Source organism: Kogia breviceps, chromosome 3 (genome assembly GCF_026419965.1).
Source record: "Kogia breviceps isolate mKogBre1 chromosome 3, mKogBre1 haplotype 1, whole genome shotgun sequence".
Lineage (NCBI taxonomy): Eukaryota > Metazoa > Chordata > Mammalia > Artiodactyla > Physeteridae > Kogia > Kogia breviceps.
In genome coordinates, this window is record NC_081312.1 from 84,173,601 (window position 1) to 84,191,362 (window position 17,762).

Here is a 17,762-nt window from a genome sequence, read left to right on the forward strand (position 1 = left end):
AGCCCTTGTAGTACCAAGTTGTAAAGGCAGTGGGCTTTGAAGGACAGGAAGGATTTAGAAAAGCTGAAGCCAGTGGACTAGTGAGCGTGGGAGGCTAGAGAGACATTTCAGACAGGAGGACAGGTTAGGAATGCATGGGATTTATAGGGAAGGTTGTAAGGAAGCCTCTTTGGTTGTACTTGTGACACATCTCTGACACCAACCGGGAGTCACGAAATTCAGTTCAGGGTCAGTTCTGACACTAACTCCTCAGGCTTAGCTTCAGATCCCACAAGTTAAAGGGCAGATTCCCCCAGAAGACTGCCCTTACTTCAGATGACAGGTGCAGATGGAGTCCCCAGGCTACCCATACTTCTGTCTGACTTGGCTACAAATTCATACAATAGTTCCCACTGCCCCGCTTCAGGTTCAATAATTTGCTAGAATGACTCATAGAACTCACTAAATGTGCTATACTTAGAGTTTTATTATAAAATATAATTCTAGAACAAAGGGAAGATCCATAATAGGGAAGGTCTGGGGGGAAGAGTGCAGAACTTCCATGCCCTCTCCTCACGGATCAGGTGTATCACCTCACCTGGTGTGTTCACCAAATAGGAAGTTCCTCTGAGCTTCAGCGTCCAGAATTTTTATATGGGGTTTCACGCAATGGGCACAGTTGATTAAACCATTGACCACGTGATTGAACTCCTTCTCCAGTCATCCACCTCTCCCCAGAGGTTGGAAGTGGGGTGGGGATGAAATTTTGCACCTTCTTTCTAGCAGGGCCAGTCCCACCTCAGCCCTTTGTCCCCCTTCAAACCACCTAAGGACCTACCACTGGTCACCTCATTAGCATAAACTCAGTTATGGCAGGAAGGTCTGGTTGTGAATAACAAAAGACATTCCTATTACTTAGGAAATAACACGCATGTTTTAAAGCTCTGTACCAGGTAAGGGGGACAAAGCCCAAATAGATTTTTGTATTATACCACAGTGGTAATGGATGTTCCCTGTATGGCAAAAAGGAGGGAGTTGAGGATGGAAAGATAGGATGGGGCTAATTTATAAGGTCAGAAATTGATAGGCGGGCTTCCCTGGTGGCACAGTGGTTGAGAGTCCGCCTGCCGATGCAGGGGACATGGGTTCGTGCCCCAGTCCGGGAAGATCCCACACGCCGCGGAGCGGCTGGGCCCGTGAGCCATGGCCGCTGAGCCTGTGCGTCCGGAGCCTGCGTACCACAAAAAAAAAAAATTGAGAGGCAATCACCCCTTCCCTCCCAAGGAAGTGGAGGCAGAGGAAAAGTAGTAGAGACAACTCCCTCACTTTGGTATCTTGGTAGAATCTTTCATCCTATTTGTTTGTTCACTTTTCCCCCAGGTGTTTCATCCGGAAGGAGGAGGCATCCCCCAGTCTCTGCTTTGGCACCAAGGCCCCCCTGATTCAGGTCTATCTATTGACATTCCCCCTAGCTGAAATACCACTTCCTTCTGGAAGCCTTCCCTGATTACCCCAGTAGGAAGTTATCCTGCTCTGAACTCCAAAAGCCCTTTGGGTCAGTCAGTTCACTCTTGCCCTGTGTTGTGACTCATATTCTTATCTCCCCAGTTTGGTCCTAAGCTCCTTGCCTTACGCCTCTCTGCTTCATTCAAACAACCAGCACTGTGTAACATTTTGTATAACATTTGTGAGCTCTCTGCAGACATCCATGATTATCATCGGCCCCTCCTGTCCCTGAAGAACGTGGTGCCTTCCCTTGAAGAGTCCTATCTCTCTGAATAGAGTGTGAATGTCTATCCCACCAGACTGTGAGCTCCTCCAGGACAAGGACATGTCTCTGTATTCTAAGCTTTAGCACAGCCTGCCAAGCAGTGGGTGCTCAGACATGTGCAGAATGAACTCAGCTCCTGCTAGAAAATGTAACCTTTCTCACATTTAGGAAAGATCAGGAGAGTAGGGGGATGATTTATGACTTATACTGGGAAGAATGAGAAGGGGGCGCTAAAACAAGGGCAAGACTGCCCTTTTCCACAGGGTCCTGCACTTTCCAGGCCTCCTGCCCAGAAGACTGCTCTTGGTGGGTGCTCCAGGGCAGGCAGGTGGACGGGTAGGATGAGAAGTCAGACCAACCTAGGCAGGCAGGTGGGCAGATGGGCAGCCGTAAGAACAACACTAACCTCTGGAGGCAGGTCGAGCAGAAAGGAGCCCTTTCCAGGGACTGTGTGAAAGCTTTCCGCTTGAATGGCTTCCAGCCCCTGGAAACCCCAGAGCAATGTCCAAGCCACAGTTTACTTGACACTAATGGTTACCACCCCAAGGCCCTGGGCTGAGTGGAAGCAGGTTTGCTTGGCCATCAGTCCTTCCTCCAAGGCCAGGCCTACTTCTCCCTGAGGCAGCCCTCTGAGAGGCCCTCAGTGGACAGACCGAGTGGGGGTGAGCGCCATCCGTGAGGAGGAGGCTCCTGACCACCTCCCCCCAGGCAATGTCCCATGACGTGGAATTGCCCCAGGGAACCGGTCACCAGCCATGAAAAGGGACATGACACCCAAGGTTTCTCAGTGGCCTCCAAAGCCGGCCGAGAGTCAGTGATGGTCCCCTGGCCTCTCTCTGCAGGCTTCAGGGCCTCTCGGGCGGGGACCTGTCTCTTGCATCCCTGGGTCACAAGTCGTTTGAATTTTCTTTGGCCCCGGACCCACTCTACACCACCGAGTGTGGTACCTGGCATCTTAGGGAAGCCACAGTTTGGGAATGGAAGCAATGGAGAAGGCCTGCTTCCAAGAAATGGTTAATTAATCCTCTCCCCTTCCCCCAGGCCCCTTGCACCTGCAGGCTGCGGTGTGTGGTTTCCCACAGATGCAGCTGGCTCTGTGGCAGCTCCCTCCCTCCCTCCGAGGGAACCTGAGAGGCCCCAGGCCTGAGGCTCCTGGGAGGGGCTCCTCAGCCTGGGTCCAGCTGCTGGGGGTGACACAGGAGGGTCTTACAAGTCCTTTGACCTGGACCTGCCACAGGGAGCGCTCTGGCTGACTGACCAAACCTGGGAGGGGACTGCCGGCTTCCCCCTAAAGCCAAAGGCGGGGGCTGCCATTGTGGAGATGACCGCACACCCTCTCCACAGGGCCTCTCAGCTCTTCCCCGGCTCCACTCCACTGACTTCTGGAAGAAGCTGGTGGTATCTTTAGGCTGGGTTCGGCATCCCCCTGGGGGAAGGGAGAGAGGGGAGTTCCTGAAGCAGAGGGTGAGTTGAGTGTGAGAGGTGAGTGGGAAGGACAGGAAGGAAGAGGGGGAAGTGAGACTTGGCAGGGCCAGGCCTCTGCTGGTCAAGGCAGCCTTGAACCCACAACGCTAGACTCTGGCAGGCTCTGTTCTCTGTCTCACCTAGAAAAGGGCAGGTTACTACAGAGCCTGGGCAGATACCAAGTTGCCCTCTGGGCCAAATGTGCTCAAGGGACACCTCGGAACACCACTCACTCTGAAGCAATGAAGCAAAAAAATGTGGGAGCTTTCCTGCTGAGACATTTCCCCCAGAGGATCAGCCTATGGCTGGCAGCCTGCCCACTGCGCTGCCCTCGGCCGCTGGGCTTGCACCCAAATCCCAGGGGGACATCTGGCTGGTGCCACACGAGGTGCTCCGCCCAAGTCCCAGCCGAGGGAGGTTCAGTTGGGTCCAGAGGCTTGGTAGATGGAGGGATGGGAAGGTCTGGGTCTGACGGGTACAGGCGGTGACAGGGCCCAGGGCTCTGGCTTATCTCACGTCCAGCTCCAGGCAAATTGCTTCCATTCAACACTTTCCCTGTGAGGCCTTATGGCCTCAGGCTCAGGGCTTCGGTGGCCTCCAGTCTGCAGAAAAAGCCCAGCTCCCTCTCAGAGACAACGCCCCCACCCAGGATAAGAAGAGGGAAGGCGATCTGGCAAAGGAGGCTTGAAAGGAAACAGAGCTACCCATCTGCAGAACCCCCTGCGTCAGATGTGGGGAGGAGGGAGAGAGAGGACCCAGCAAAAGCCACAGATTCGGTCCTTACTCCTCTGCCTCAGGACAAGGACAACTGCAGGGTGGCAGCCAGGCCTGGAGGAGGTGAGGATGCATGCTGGGTGGGTACCCGGCAAACTTCGGTCCTCGCTCCTGCATAACCTGACACCCCTACGGGGGTAGGGCCGATGCCAGCCACCCTGGCCGGTGCCAGGAGTTCACTGTGAACTCCAGACTTGTGCTTGGCTGGTTTGCAGACGTGCCATGTGGCTGCAAGCACAGAGCTCTGGCTGGGAGTCACCGCTGATTCCGTTTGCCCTCAGGTGTACGGAGGCAAAGCCCCGTGAAAGAACTTTGAGCTCCTGAGAAGAGGGGCCTAGGTGAAGAGGCCCGTGATGAAGTGATCCTGCCTACACTTGGCTACTGATTTATGTATTTTTGCTTTATTGCTGTTCTTACACTATCGTGGGCATTTACTCATTGTGGTTGTCCAGACCCCATGTGTCAAGAAAATACCAGTAAATCTGTGGCTGGGAGAGCTACAGCCCATGTCCGGAATGCCACCTTCTCATTTCTGACTTAAACAGCATTGTCCTTTTCCTCCTTGCTCAGATTCACCCATTTTGACAAATTTGTATCAGTATGGACCCTTCACCAAGATTGAAATGCTCCATTATTGAGTTAGGAATCTTTCTATTCGTGCTTTTATCTGTATTTCGGTCAACGAATATTTAGTGAGTGCCTGCTCTGTGTGATCCATTGTGCCGGTGTTGGGAACACCCTGATGAATAAAACAAGACCTGTCCTTGGTGAGCTGACAAGCCACACCCCAGACATCACAGCCAGCATCACAGGGGGTTACTATCTGTACCCAACCATGACTACTGAGCACTTTCAATTTCCTGAAAGAAAAATCTTAGCGTCCTTAGAAGGCAAGAACCCCCCAAATAGGACTGTGATCTTTCAATTTATTTTGTTATTTTATTTTTTATTTATTTATTTTTTTTTAAATTTATTTATTTATTTATTTATTTTTTTTGCGGTACGCGGGCCTCTTACTGCTGTGGCCTCTCCCGCCGCAGAGCACAGGCTCCGGAGGCGCAGGCTCAGCGGCCATGGCTCACGGGCCCAGCCGCCCCGCGGCATGTGGGATCTTCCCGGACCGGGGCACGAACCCGCGTCCCCTGCATCGGCAGGCGGACTCTCAACCACTACGCCACCAGGGAAGCCCTTGTTATTTTATTTTAAATATGTAATTACAGTCACATGGTTCAAATACAAAAACGACATAAAAATCTCAGTGAGGACTCTTCCTCCTAATTTTTTCCTAACAGTTCTCATCCCCGACATAAAAAAAAAAAAAATTGTTTATATCCTTCCAGTATTTCTTTATGTAAGTATATTTTCTTTGTTTTCCTCATTATTATTCTATAGATAGTTTACTATAATCATGTTTTTTCTTGACACTATGTGCTGGGGATTGTTCCATATACACACATAGAGGGCTGTCCATTTTCTCTTACAGCTGCAAAGTGTTCCTTGTTCTAAACCAGTCCTCTGTTGATGGGACTAGGTGGTCAGTCTCTAATCTTTTGCTGTCAGACAGTGTGGGATCTGTCCTTCCAGATGCGCACAGGTGCACAGGGTCCAAGGGTTGGGACATTGGTAATTTAAAGACACCTTGCAAACTCTTACGTAGAGGTTGTGCCATATTCATTCCCACCAGCAATGTATGAAAAAGCCTGTTTTCCCACCAGGCTGAGATTTTTAAAGAGACGGCAAGGAGGCAATGTCAGGGCTCCAAAGAAGCGAGGGATGGAGAAGGCCAAGTCCGGAGTGGAAGCCCAGAGCACTTAGCTTGGCCAGTGAGGGTACGCGGATAACTGAGGACTGTGTGGTCCAGGCCATGTTGTTTCATTTGTGTTCGAGCCGTAACAGTCACAGCTGACAATCGGGGTACCCTCCCCTAGGGGAGCAAGGGACTCCAGGAAGAGAATCTATGAGGAGAGCCTGAGGCAAGAGAGCTCAGCTGGTGAACGGGGTGGGTGGTCTATGAGTAAGGACCACGATACCCAGCAGGAAAAGAAAATGAATGCAAACTATAGCACAGTGGATTTTCATTAGATCTAGGGAAGAACTTGTAACTTTCAAGGTGTTTCACCCTGCTTTAGGCGGTGGAAGGAATTGTGGAAACTCCTCAGGGGGACTTCCAGAAGCATCACCCAATCATTTGTGCAGTAAATGTCAAACCCCAACTTCGCCCAAACCCCTGCACCGCCCAAGGTGCTAAGGACACAAACGTGAACAGGACAAAAATCTCCACCCTACAGAGGTCTAAAGGGGCTGAGAGCCAGCAGACAAGTATGTAAACAAATAAATAAATTTCAGATAGTCAGGGGAAGGGGTAGAGATTGGGGGTGGGATGGAAAAGAGGAAAATCCTCTCTGAGGAGGTGACATTTGGGCAGACACTTGAATCAGGAGAAGGACTGGCTCAGGCGCAAATCTAAGAAAGAATCCAGGACGGATGCAGGGAAAAGAAAAGGTCGGGGTCCTGAGGGTGAAGGAGCACAGAGAGGAGCGAGTGAGGCTGGAGGCATGGCCCGACAGGCAGGCAGCAAGCTGGAGAGCCTGCAGTGGGCGCTGGACCACGAAGTTTGGGTCTAATTTTAAGAATAACAGGAAACAGCAATTGGTCACAAAGACACATATTCCACGATTTATGTGAAATGTCTAAAATAGGCAAATCCATAGAGACTAAAAAGTAGATTAGTCTCTAAAGTAGAGTCGCCCAAGCTGGGAGAGTTGGGAGGAAATGAGCCAGTGACTGCTAAGGGATACAAGGAGCAGGAGGAGGGGGGTTTGTGGGGGCGTGGTGATGAAAATGTTCTAACATTGATTACAGTAATGGTCACACAGTCCTGTGGATATACTAAAAAAAAAAATTTGAATTGTATACTTTAAATGGGTGAATTATATGGTATGTGAATTATATCTCAATAAAGCTGTTATTAGAAAAATGATAATGGGAAGTTATTGGAGGGCTGCTTTCATCAGGGAGTAACATTTTCACTGTCTGCTGTGGGAGAATAAACTGTCAGGAAGCAAGAGCAGAGGCTGGAGACAGCTGGGAGGCCACTGTCGTGGGCCGGGGCGGAGGTGGGGAACGTGGAGGGGACGGGTGTGTGTGGGCAAAGGTGCCTTGGCCTGGGCTGGTTGCTTTGTGACAGAAGTTAATGAGGAGGTCAGACTGGGGTATACTTTGAAGCTAGAGTTTGATAATGGATTAGATGTAAGGGGTGGCGGTGAGAGATGGATCCAGGCTATTGAACTACAATGGGGAAGACTGGAAGAAGGGCTGGGCTGGGGGAGAGGCAGGGAATCAGAGCTCTGTTTTGTTTCAGTTTGGTTTGGTTTGGTTTCATTTTTATTGGAGTACAGTTGCTTTACAATGTTGTGTTAGTTTCTACTGTACAGCAAACTGAATCAGCTACACGTGTGCATATATTCCCTCTTTTTTGGATTTCCTTCCTGTTTAGGTCACCCCAGAGCATTGAGTAGAGTTCCGTGTGCTACACAGTAGGTTCTCATTAGTTATCTATTTTATACACAGTATCCATAGGATATATATGTCAATCCCAATCTCCCAATTCCTCCCACCCCGCTTTCCCCCTTGATATCCATACGCTTGTCCTCTACGTCTGTATCTCTATTTCCGCTTTGCAAATAAGATCATCTATACCATTTTTCTAGATTCCATATATATGGGTATATGCCCAGTAGTGGGATTGCTGGGTCATATGGTAGCTCTAAAAAACAATGGTTAGAGGCCACGAAGTAGGTGGCAATGCCTTAACCATATGTGTGTTGTCTGGCCCGAGGGCCTCTTCCATCCTTGTCAAGGGAAGTGCTAGCCTTTTCTCCTTTCATGCACCACAGCTCTGTTTTGGACATGAGAGGCCTCTGAGATGTCCACTAGGCAGGGGAGATGTCAGGATCTGAGTCACCACCATGTTGATGGCCACATGCTAAGGGCCAGCAGTCCTATGAGGAGAGCTCCACAATGACCCCATCTGTACTGGGCACGTCACGTGCACCACCTCAGATTCCCTCGGCCTCCCCTCTGGTTTGGTACCCCACTGTGGTAACCGGTTTTACACAGGCCTCGACCAGTGTCACACAAGTGCAGCCAACACTGTCCCTCTGCATGCCTCTTAAAGCCTCCTGACACCCTGGTGTCGGGGACACCCATGGGACCCACTTGGCATTGACACATGAGCCTCCCAGGACTGCAGGGAGTTAACATCACTGGGGTAACTCCATAGGAGCCAATGTATAAGTGATCCCCCTTTCTTCTGGAAGGTTCTGAAGTACACTTCATAAAGCTTCTCAGAAGGTCCTGCAGGATGGAACAGCAGTCACCCATAGAGGTGGCCAACTAGTTCACACACCTAGGTCAGCAACCCTCTATCTGTGTTTCACTCTTCCTCTCCCTCAGTCCTGCTCCCCGGGTCATGTTCCCAAATAAGCTACTCACACTTAAGACTCTGTCTCAGACCCTGCACTGGGGAGACCCCATGCAGATGGGAGATACCATCTACTGAGACACAGAGGGTTAAGGTCACACAGCTTGTCAGGGTGGAGTGGGGATTAACATCCAGGCAGGGGTTCCTGAGCTGGAGCTGCTGTTTCATCCTCTACTCTGTTCCCCATTGCTTCTCAAAGATTCCAACCTCTAGACGGCACTGAAAGTCAGAGGCCAAGATGGGATCTAAGCAGGGAGAGTCTGTAAATAGGAAAGAAGTCCCCATACTATGCTAACACTTCGAGGTCAAGAAGAGGAGGAGCCAGCGAAAGAGCTCGGGAAAGAGCTGCCATCAAGGTAGGAGGAAACAACAGCAATTTCTCTACTATGCAAATGCTGTTGAGAGGCAGGATAAGATGACAGGAAACTGACCTTTGGATGTACCAACAAGAAGGTCATTGGTGACTTGGACAAGTGTAGTTTCAACGAAGTGGCAGAGACAAATGCTTGGCTGGAGTGGGCTGAGGGGGAATGGGGATAAGGATGTGGGGTGGGAGGAAAGGGGCAGGAGCTGGAGAGCGCGTAGGGTCAAGGGAGGGTTTGCTTTTAGCATGAGAGAGATGATAGCACATTTAGCTTCTGAAGGGAACGATCTGGTGGAGAGGGGCAGTTACACAGTGCAGAAAGGAGAAGAATGATTTCGGGCAAAGTCCTGGAGTGAGTGAAGGGGTTGGAATCTGGTGCACAAGTAGAGGGGCTGGCTGGGAATTTGAGAGGAGGCCATCCATTGTAAGAAAGGAAGGCAGGGCTTCCCTGGTGGTGCAGTGGTTGAGAATCTGCCTGCCAATGCAGGGGACACGGGTTCGAACCCTGGTCTGGGAGGATCCCACATGCCGCGGAGCAACTAGGCCCGTGAGCCACAACTACTGAGCTTGCGCGTCTGGAGCCTGTGCTCCGCAACAAGAGAGGCCGCGACAGTGAGAGGCCCGCGCACCGCTATGAAGAGTGGCCCCCGCTCACCGCAACTAGAGAAAGACCTCGCACAGAAACGAAGACCCAACACAGCAAAAATAAATAAATTAATTAAATTAAATTAAATTTTTTAAAATGTATTTTTAAAAAAAAGAAAGGAAGGCAGCGGCAAGGGTACAGGTGCAGGTACCTTGGGAGAGCTGATGGTGAGAAGACAAGTACTTTTCACATGACTGCATCTATTTTCTTAGCAAAATAAGAAGCAAGGTCGTTAGCAAACAGCGGGGAAGAAAGAGGAGGTGTTGAGAGTTGGAGAAGAGAGGAGATGTGAAACACTCATCTGGAAAGTGGGGCAGTGAATCTAGTAGAGAAACACAGTAGGATTACTGGTCAAGCTAAGTGCCCACTTGAGGTTTGTGGTCAGAAAAGCAGAGTGTGACTAGTCAGCGTGGCTGTGAATTTTCCCTGCAGCGTTCAGCTACTCAGCACAGGTGCAGAGTAGGTAGGGCATTGGGGTTAAGCAGGGTCGAGGTGTGTCGAGGTGTGTCAGGAGAGCCCAACCGAAGGCAAAGGGCCAAGAGAGTGGAGGGCTTGTTCAAAGGGGCGATTATTGTTACAGAACACAGACTCAAGCTGGAGAAAGAGGTAAGTGGGTGAATAACGGACTGATGGACAGTGAAAGAGGGTGAATTCAGCGGAATGGAAGTCCCAGAGGGGACAAAGAATACAATGGAGGTGACAGAGTAAATGAGCTAAAAACACAGGAAGTGGTGATCAGAGACTGGGGGGATCAAAATTGTTGAGTTCAGGCTATGGCCATGGGAGTGGGTGGGAGAGGTGGGAAGAAGACTGGTGCAGAGAGGAGGTCAAAGACCACCAGTGGTAGGTGTTGGGTAGATGTAGACAACATCAGCTATGTAGATGTCTTTCCCTGCCCACTGTGTCTGAGATAGCTCCTCATCCCCTGCCACTAATCCTTCACCTGCCTTTTTCCCTTTCATAGCATCTCTGCCTAATATTTTATGCAGTATTTATTTATATGTTAATTACCCTTGCTCCTGGGAGAATGTAAGAACCTTGAGCGCTGGGACATTTTCTCTCTAGCTTATTTCTATATCCTCAATTCTAAGAATGGTACCTGCCGAGGGCTTCCCTGGTGGCGCAGTGGTTGAGAGTCCGCCTGCCGATGCGGGGGACGCGGGTTCGTGCCCCGATCCGGGAAGATCCCACACGCCGCAGAGCGGCTGGGCCTGTGAGCCATGGCTGCTGAGCCTGCGCGTCCGGAGCCTGTGCTCTGCAACGGGAGAGGCCACAACAGTGAGAGGCCCGCGTACCGCAAAATAAATAAATAAAATAAGAATAGTACCTGGCGCATAATAAACGTTCAAAACTATTTGTTGAATTAAAGAATGATTGTTAAGGTCTCAAAAATAATCAAGGAGTGGTGGTGGAGAGGAATATAGTGAACCAGGCACTAGCATATTCTGGGATTGAGTGGAATGGCCTAGAGTGTGGTAAATTTCTACAACTCGGAAGGGCGGTGGCTGATTTGGTCTGATGGCAATATCTAGCCCCCCTGAAACTCACCTAGATGAGATAGATTCTTCTGATGCCTTCAAAGGAAATGAAGTTTTAGGGTGAGGAGAATGGAGAGAAAGCATAGCAATCGCCATCAGGAGCAAGGAGGACAAGTCCCCACCTCCAGACTCACTGGTAGGAGGAATGTGGAAGAAATAGTAAACACAGGAGGTGGCTACAAGGAAGTTAGGTTTTGGGGATCGAGGGGGTTTCCATCCAGAGCAGGAAGGTGAAGGAATGTTCGAAGAGAAGGTTGAGTATAGGGGGAGATTTTGCTGATGATAAACCATGAGTTCCAGAGAGCAAAGTGAAAGGATTTGGGGGATTGATCAGATTTGAGGAATTACAGAGGTTTACAGGAGTAAAAATGTAAGGGATGAGGATGACCATGATTCTCAGACTTCAGGTGGTGACTGAGGACACCAGGGTGCAAGGCATAATGGGATTATCCCGATGGTCTTTCAAGGGAAGATGGGTGCCTTCCCCTCCAGCCTGGGCCCTTGGGTGGTATGCAGCACGGGGGCAGTGATGTTGGGGTTGGGGGAGGGAAAGTCTTGCCTGATACCAACTGTTCAGAGTGGAAAATGCAGGCAGCATTGGGTACGGGAAGGAAAACTGGGTGGGTACTCAAGAGGCTAGAAGTTTGTCCCAAACTTTCCTACAAGCAGTTATGTAACTTTGGGCAAAATGGGCATCATTTTCCTTACTTATAAAAGTGGAGCGGAGAGGAGGTGCCTCCCAGCTCTGTAAATCTTGGTCTCTCTCCTTCTCCTTTCCCTGACCTCCTGTCTCCTCAGCCTCCCCACTACTTAGCCCAGGCTTTATTCTCCTTGGGGCCCTGCTTTATGTTAACCGCTCTCCTGCTGTCAGGAGAGCTGGAAGGCAGAGCCAAGCTCCCTTCCTCCTCCCTGGCACCCAGATGCTCCTTCACTGCCCCTTGCCACTCCGACCCTGAGCAACCAGGGAGGTAGGCATGGTCTCCCTCGGGCAGTGAAGTGAAACTCGGGCGTGAATGAGGAGCGGGAACTTCCCACAGGCCATGGGGAGGCTCCAGCAGGGACAAGTGACAAAGCCACAGACTGACATGCAGAGGCTTGCCAGGCCCTCTGGAAGGGAGCGAAGCTGGGAGCCCTGGCTCAGGGCTGGGCTCTTTACTATTTGGCAACTCTGGGAGGCTGGGGTTTGGCCCAGGGAAATGTTTTGGCTGGGGGCTTGATCTGAAGCCCTGGACTAGGATGTGGGGGAGGCGTATTCTCATCCAGGGTCCCCCAACAGCAAGCGGGATCCTGCCTGACCCGCTGGGCAGGGACAGTAATAACCACCTTGCTGACCTCACTTGTGGGAAAGGTCAAGCAATAAATGCCAACATTCACGAAGCACTCACCATGCACCAGGCATTAAGTACTCGTCACGAGGATCCTTGAAGTTGGCCTCCACTATGATTCCCCCCTTTAGGGATGAGATGACAGAGACTCAGAACATCTAAGTAACTCACCTGAAGACCCGCAGCCAGTAAGCGACAGAGTGAAGATCTTAACCTCTAAACCACGGGGTTTAGTTTCCTCGGCAACCTGTGAAGCAGGTATCATGGTCCATTTTACAAAGATGGAAATGAGCTCAGAGGAGCTGAGTGATTTGCCCAGGGCCACTGGACTCTCTGGTAGCAGAACCAGGATTTGAACTCAGGCCCAACTCCAGAACCCATCCTCTTCTCACAGGGCCACACAGCACCCCCCCACCAGCATCAGCAACAGGGTGGGGGTCTTCAGGCTGCCCTGCCCAAGGCCTCAGCTGTGAAGGCAAAGAAGCTGCAGTCTCACCCAGGCAGGCACTGCAGGGTTAAGGAGGCCGCTAGCCAGATGCTGGCAGGAAGTGTTTTGCTGAGATACATCTCCATCACTCCAGAACTCAAGCAGCTATACCTATCCCACTTGACACTCACCTGGAACAGGAAGATTTTCTGCTGCATAGAAAAAGTCAGACCAGCCCACGTCTCAATCTGTTCTGAGAACTCTGGCTGGTAAGTGGCTATTTACTTTCCCAGCTTCTTTAGAGACTCTCTGGAGACTTTGAAGTCAATGTCAGCTGGTAAGGGTTAACCTCACCATTTTTCAGATTGGATACTTGAGGCATAGAAGGGCAGACTCCTTCAGCGAGTGCTTTTCTGGTGTCTTTTATGTGTAACCTGAGGCAGGAGGTGGACACAAGATGTGTTTGGCCGCTACTGCTCTCCAGAAGTTGCAAGTTAGGAGCAGGATGGGGGATTATTGGGCTGCACCCTACAGCCCTGTAAGCCTTGTAGTTGCTAGTTGCCCAGCTTTGAGATCGAAGAAAGAGTCCAGAGACAGTGACAGAGACATCAATGGATTATTGGATAGGGGGATCTTACACAAAAGTTCCTGGAGCGAGACACCCCCATCGTGTGCAGCAGATAGCGGGCAGGACATGGCAGTAGGCTTCGCTACTAGAGGAGAAGAGGTTACCATTTAAGGGGGGGAATTCACATCAGGTGGGCCCATCAGTTACCAGGGACTAATGAAACCCTACAATTAAGAGGATTGTGTAGTCATGTGGGTGAAACAGGGACTGGTCAGCCAGGGGATGTACAGAGAGCAAGGGAACAACCATCTTGAGTGGCCTGACCATACGGGGTGATGTGCAGGGTCCTACAGCATCCGTTGCCTGATGAATGTGCACCAATGACGGTGAAGCCACCACAGCTGGCCACGTGGTTCTGGGACCTTAAACCACTCACACTGAAAGTCTGTGGCTTCATCTTGTGGCCACAGTACCAGACTCCACCGCCCATGCCCACCTATAACACATACAATATGTGCTCAATACATGTTAATTAGCCTCATACAAGGCTCAGGAAAGGCTGTGGGGAGAAAGGAGGTGGTGTTTCACCTGGGCCTTGAAGGGAATTTAGTTGGTGCAGAGATGAGGGGAGAGGACCTAGGCAGACAAAACAGCATGAGCAAGGCCACGTGGTCCATTGACGACGGGAGAGTATAACGTGTGATGAGATTAGGCCATAACTCAGAGTTCCTGAGTGGGAACCTGGTTATCACATGGTGGTTTACATTTCTTGTTCTTGAGACTTGGACTTCTCTTAGGCCCAGAACCACATTCTGCTCCACAGGCCTTATCCGTGGCATGGAGCTACACCTGCCTAGACAGAAAATCATTTACAAATTGCCCCCGAGACACTGGATAGGCTGACGAGGACACTACTTGATGATCTGGCTCCTCCCATTCATTGCGGAGAACACACTCCGTGCTTTAGAGCTGTCTGCAGTGATGGGAAAGTTCTCTCTCTGTGCTTCCAATATGGTGGCACCAGCCACCTGTGGCTATCAAGCACTTGAAATGTGGCTAGTGATACTGGAGTCTGCATTTTACATTTTATTTAATCTTAATTAATTTAAACAGCCATGCGTGGCTAGTAGTTACTGTATCGGGCAGCGCAGGTGTACATTCCTGCCTGGCCATGGACCGTCAGCTCTATAAGAGACTAACTGTGCCTGGTTTTACTTACAGGCTTCTCCCCAGCACCTACCCAGGGCCTGGAACATGATTGGCACTTCCTTAATGAAAAGTTGCCAGATAAACAAATGAGCAAATTCTCTGTTTCCCTCACTGCTCTATAATCTCTTTAGATACCGTCTTTTTTGTGTATGGAAAAAAAACCACGTAACATCAAATTTTCCATGTTAACCATTTTTAAGTGTACAGTGCAGTAGTGTTAATTATATTCACACTGTTGTACAATAAGAGTGTGTCACTTTGCGTTCTCAGACCCCAGCACAGCACCTGGCACGTACTCTTAGTAAACACTGGTTGAAGGACCGAAAAGCGCCATGCCTTTGAGAAGCCAGAGCAAAGATTCCAGTGCCACCTCCTACCCCAGCTCCACACATTCCCTGGGGCTTTGAGGATACCCTGGAGCAAAAGTTCTAGAGCACTGGGTTACAAAGAAGTCGACAATCCACTGGGGATAGGGAATAAATAAACTTTGTTTTTAATTTCTAAAATAAAATTTAACCCACATAATGTAGGGATTGACAGCAGTACATGTATATAATTTATAAATATATGAAAATCTGGGGATGCTGCCCCTCAATTTTTTGCCGATTGGCTGGAAACTGCTTCTCTAGGTCCCTGATATAGACTGATGTTTCTAATTGATGAACAGGGTCTCTCTCAGCCTCCAGCTACTTTCTTCCCTCAGTTCAGGGGACCCTCAATAAATAGTATTAATAAATAGCAGGTTGCAGGTGGGATCCTGAGGAAGGCTGGACTAAAGGGAGATTAGCTCTGCTAAGGGAAGTCTGAGGGCCGTGAATGTAACAGGGAAGAAACTTTGTATTCTGCTACTAGTTAATCACTACAGGGATGTTGCCTATAAGCTTAAATTATACCTACTGGCCCATCTCTGGGAACCCTGCCTCCCGGGTAATGAGTGTTAAGCTAAAATACCTTTGTTTAGCTCACAGGAAACATCCCAACCAGACCCACCTGTGAATGGCTGCAGGAAGGAAGACATTAACACATCCCCTACAGAATCTGGGGAATCCTGACTTTACCTCCTCCCCTTTTATTATGAAAGAAGTCTGAATTCTAACTCAGGGAAGATGGTTCTTTAGGACATTAGTCTGCCATCTTCTCAGTCTACTGGCTTTCCAAATAAAGTTCCTATTCTTTACCCCAACGCCTCGTCTCTTGATTGATTGGCCTGTTGTGAGGCAAGCGATAGGAGCTTGGACTCGGTTACATGAATTGGAGCATTGGCCTCAAGCATCTGTGTGTTTAAATCATATCTATTTTTGAGCTCACTCCTAGCAGAAGAGCCAAAATTTACGTTCTGACCTCCAAGTAAATTTTCAGTCTTAGTCATGAAATTGGGGCATCGTACCCCAGGAGTGCTCAAAAGGAGTTGTGAATCAAGTATAAGAGAATCCATTTTCTGATCCTCAGTTTTCTATGCTCTCTTTCCTGAAAGCAATCTTCCTAAAAATGCACCTAAGACAAGCTATCCCCTTTCTCATAGAGAGGGCTTTAAGAGAGACAGCTACACTGCTCACCCATTTTGACCCACACTGTGGGCACTGCATTGTGGAGTAGGTATGAGAACTCTCAGGATGGGGTAACAAGTCTTTTTGTAAGTCAGATGGTTTACAATTCTTTGCTTCCAACAAAATTAAAGGAGATGCTAGTCAAACTGTCAGCAGATCATTAAAAACAATATGATAATAATGATATTAGGCATATAACTTGGAAGAAGTTCAAAGAATTGAATGACATTCCTATGTCAAAACTCATTGGTTTCCATATATTTACTTACTTATGTGAACAATGTTTCTCAATGTTTAAATCTGTAAAAATAAAACTTGGGAATGAAATAGATGCTGAACCTTCAGTCTAGCAGTAAGCCAAAGTCGTTCACATATAGATGCATTAATTGGGAAGAAAATGCCCCTGCCACCTGATTAAAAGATATATTTCCAATAAAATTTACTTTTTACGTTTAACAGTTGTTTATCAAATTTTATAATTATTTACAGGGCTCTGATCAATCAAGTATTAATCATTGTGACAACTAGAACCATAACAAAAGTTGTTAGCTAAGGAAGTTTTAACTTAAAATTTTTTATTGATATATTACTCAATAGAAGATTTTCAATCATAAAAAATACATTATATTAGGATAAAATCTATAACAGGAGTAGAATGGAAATACAAGCTCATGGAAGGAAAGAAACAATGTAAACTTCCAGCTGTTGAAAAATTAGAATCTGTTTCCCTATTTTTTTAAATGGATAATGGAGGATATCAAATTGCTATGATATTTAAATGCCACTGGACATTTAAAAGAGATTTTAAATTTTTTGTTTTGAAGTGTCAATATCCATTTTTCTTTGAATCTTCATGACTCTAATATAAAATCAAATGAAGGCACATGGAAAGTGAAAAAACATCAGTGCTCATAAAATGCTAGAAAGGATATCATTTGGAACTATTTAAACTCGCAATGAAAAATTTTAAATGCCAACTTAAAAACTACAAGAGGGTATGTAATGTAAACAATTCCTTTAGAGGACTTGAAGGCCACTGTCTGGAGTTAAGGGTCCAGTGTCTACAGCGCCCGCTCCCATCGGCCTCTGGAAGTGCATCTGTCCTGCTCTGCCTTTACAGGGAATCTTTGGTGTGGCCCCCCAAAAACAAACAAAAACCCCTCCCCAGCATGCCCTGCCCTGGGGCTCTGGATGCCGCCATCCTGTCCACCCGGCCCACTGGGCTCAGCCAGCCCTCCGCCGCTCCCTCCCCCTCCGCCCTGCCTGCCGTCCAGGCCACCTCCTCCCAACCCCCGCTGTCCAGCCCCGGAGTAAATAAACCACCGGGCAGGGACCCAGACAATGGGCCTTGGCGAGGAGTTAATGGGCTGGGCCTCTGGCGTTAGCCGAGTGTGACCGGAGCTGGCAGGGGGCCTGGCCTGGCGCCAGCATCGATTACGACTAGACGGAGCCAAGGCAGACTTGGCACGGGCGGGCCCCACAGCTGGCAGATTCAGTCACCCTGGCCACGAGGGCATGAGGCCTGCCCCGGGGGGCCGCTGCCACCAGCTGGCCGGGCTCCAGCGAGCTGCGTCACTGCCAGTGGGGAAGGGCCGCCCGTTGAGCCTCCAGACCCTTGGCCCTGACCTTCGGTCCTGCCCACGGGACTGTCCCTGATAGAGCCTCTT

The 17,762-nt window shown here is 49.3% G+C and overlaps 1 non-coding gene across 1 annotated transcript; it reads right to left on the reverse strand.

Annotated features, from left to right (window-relative positions):
* Positions 1-7,756: 7,756 nt before the first annotated feature.
* LOC131754194 (U6atac minor spliceosomal RNA) lies at positions 7,757-7,882 on the reverse strand. Its single transcript, XR_009335226.1, has one exon. It is a non-coding gene; the product is annotated as a U6atac minor spliceosomal RNA (small nuclear RNA).
* Positions 7,883-17,762: the final 9,880 nt, after the last annotated feature.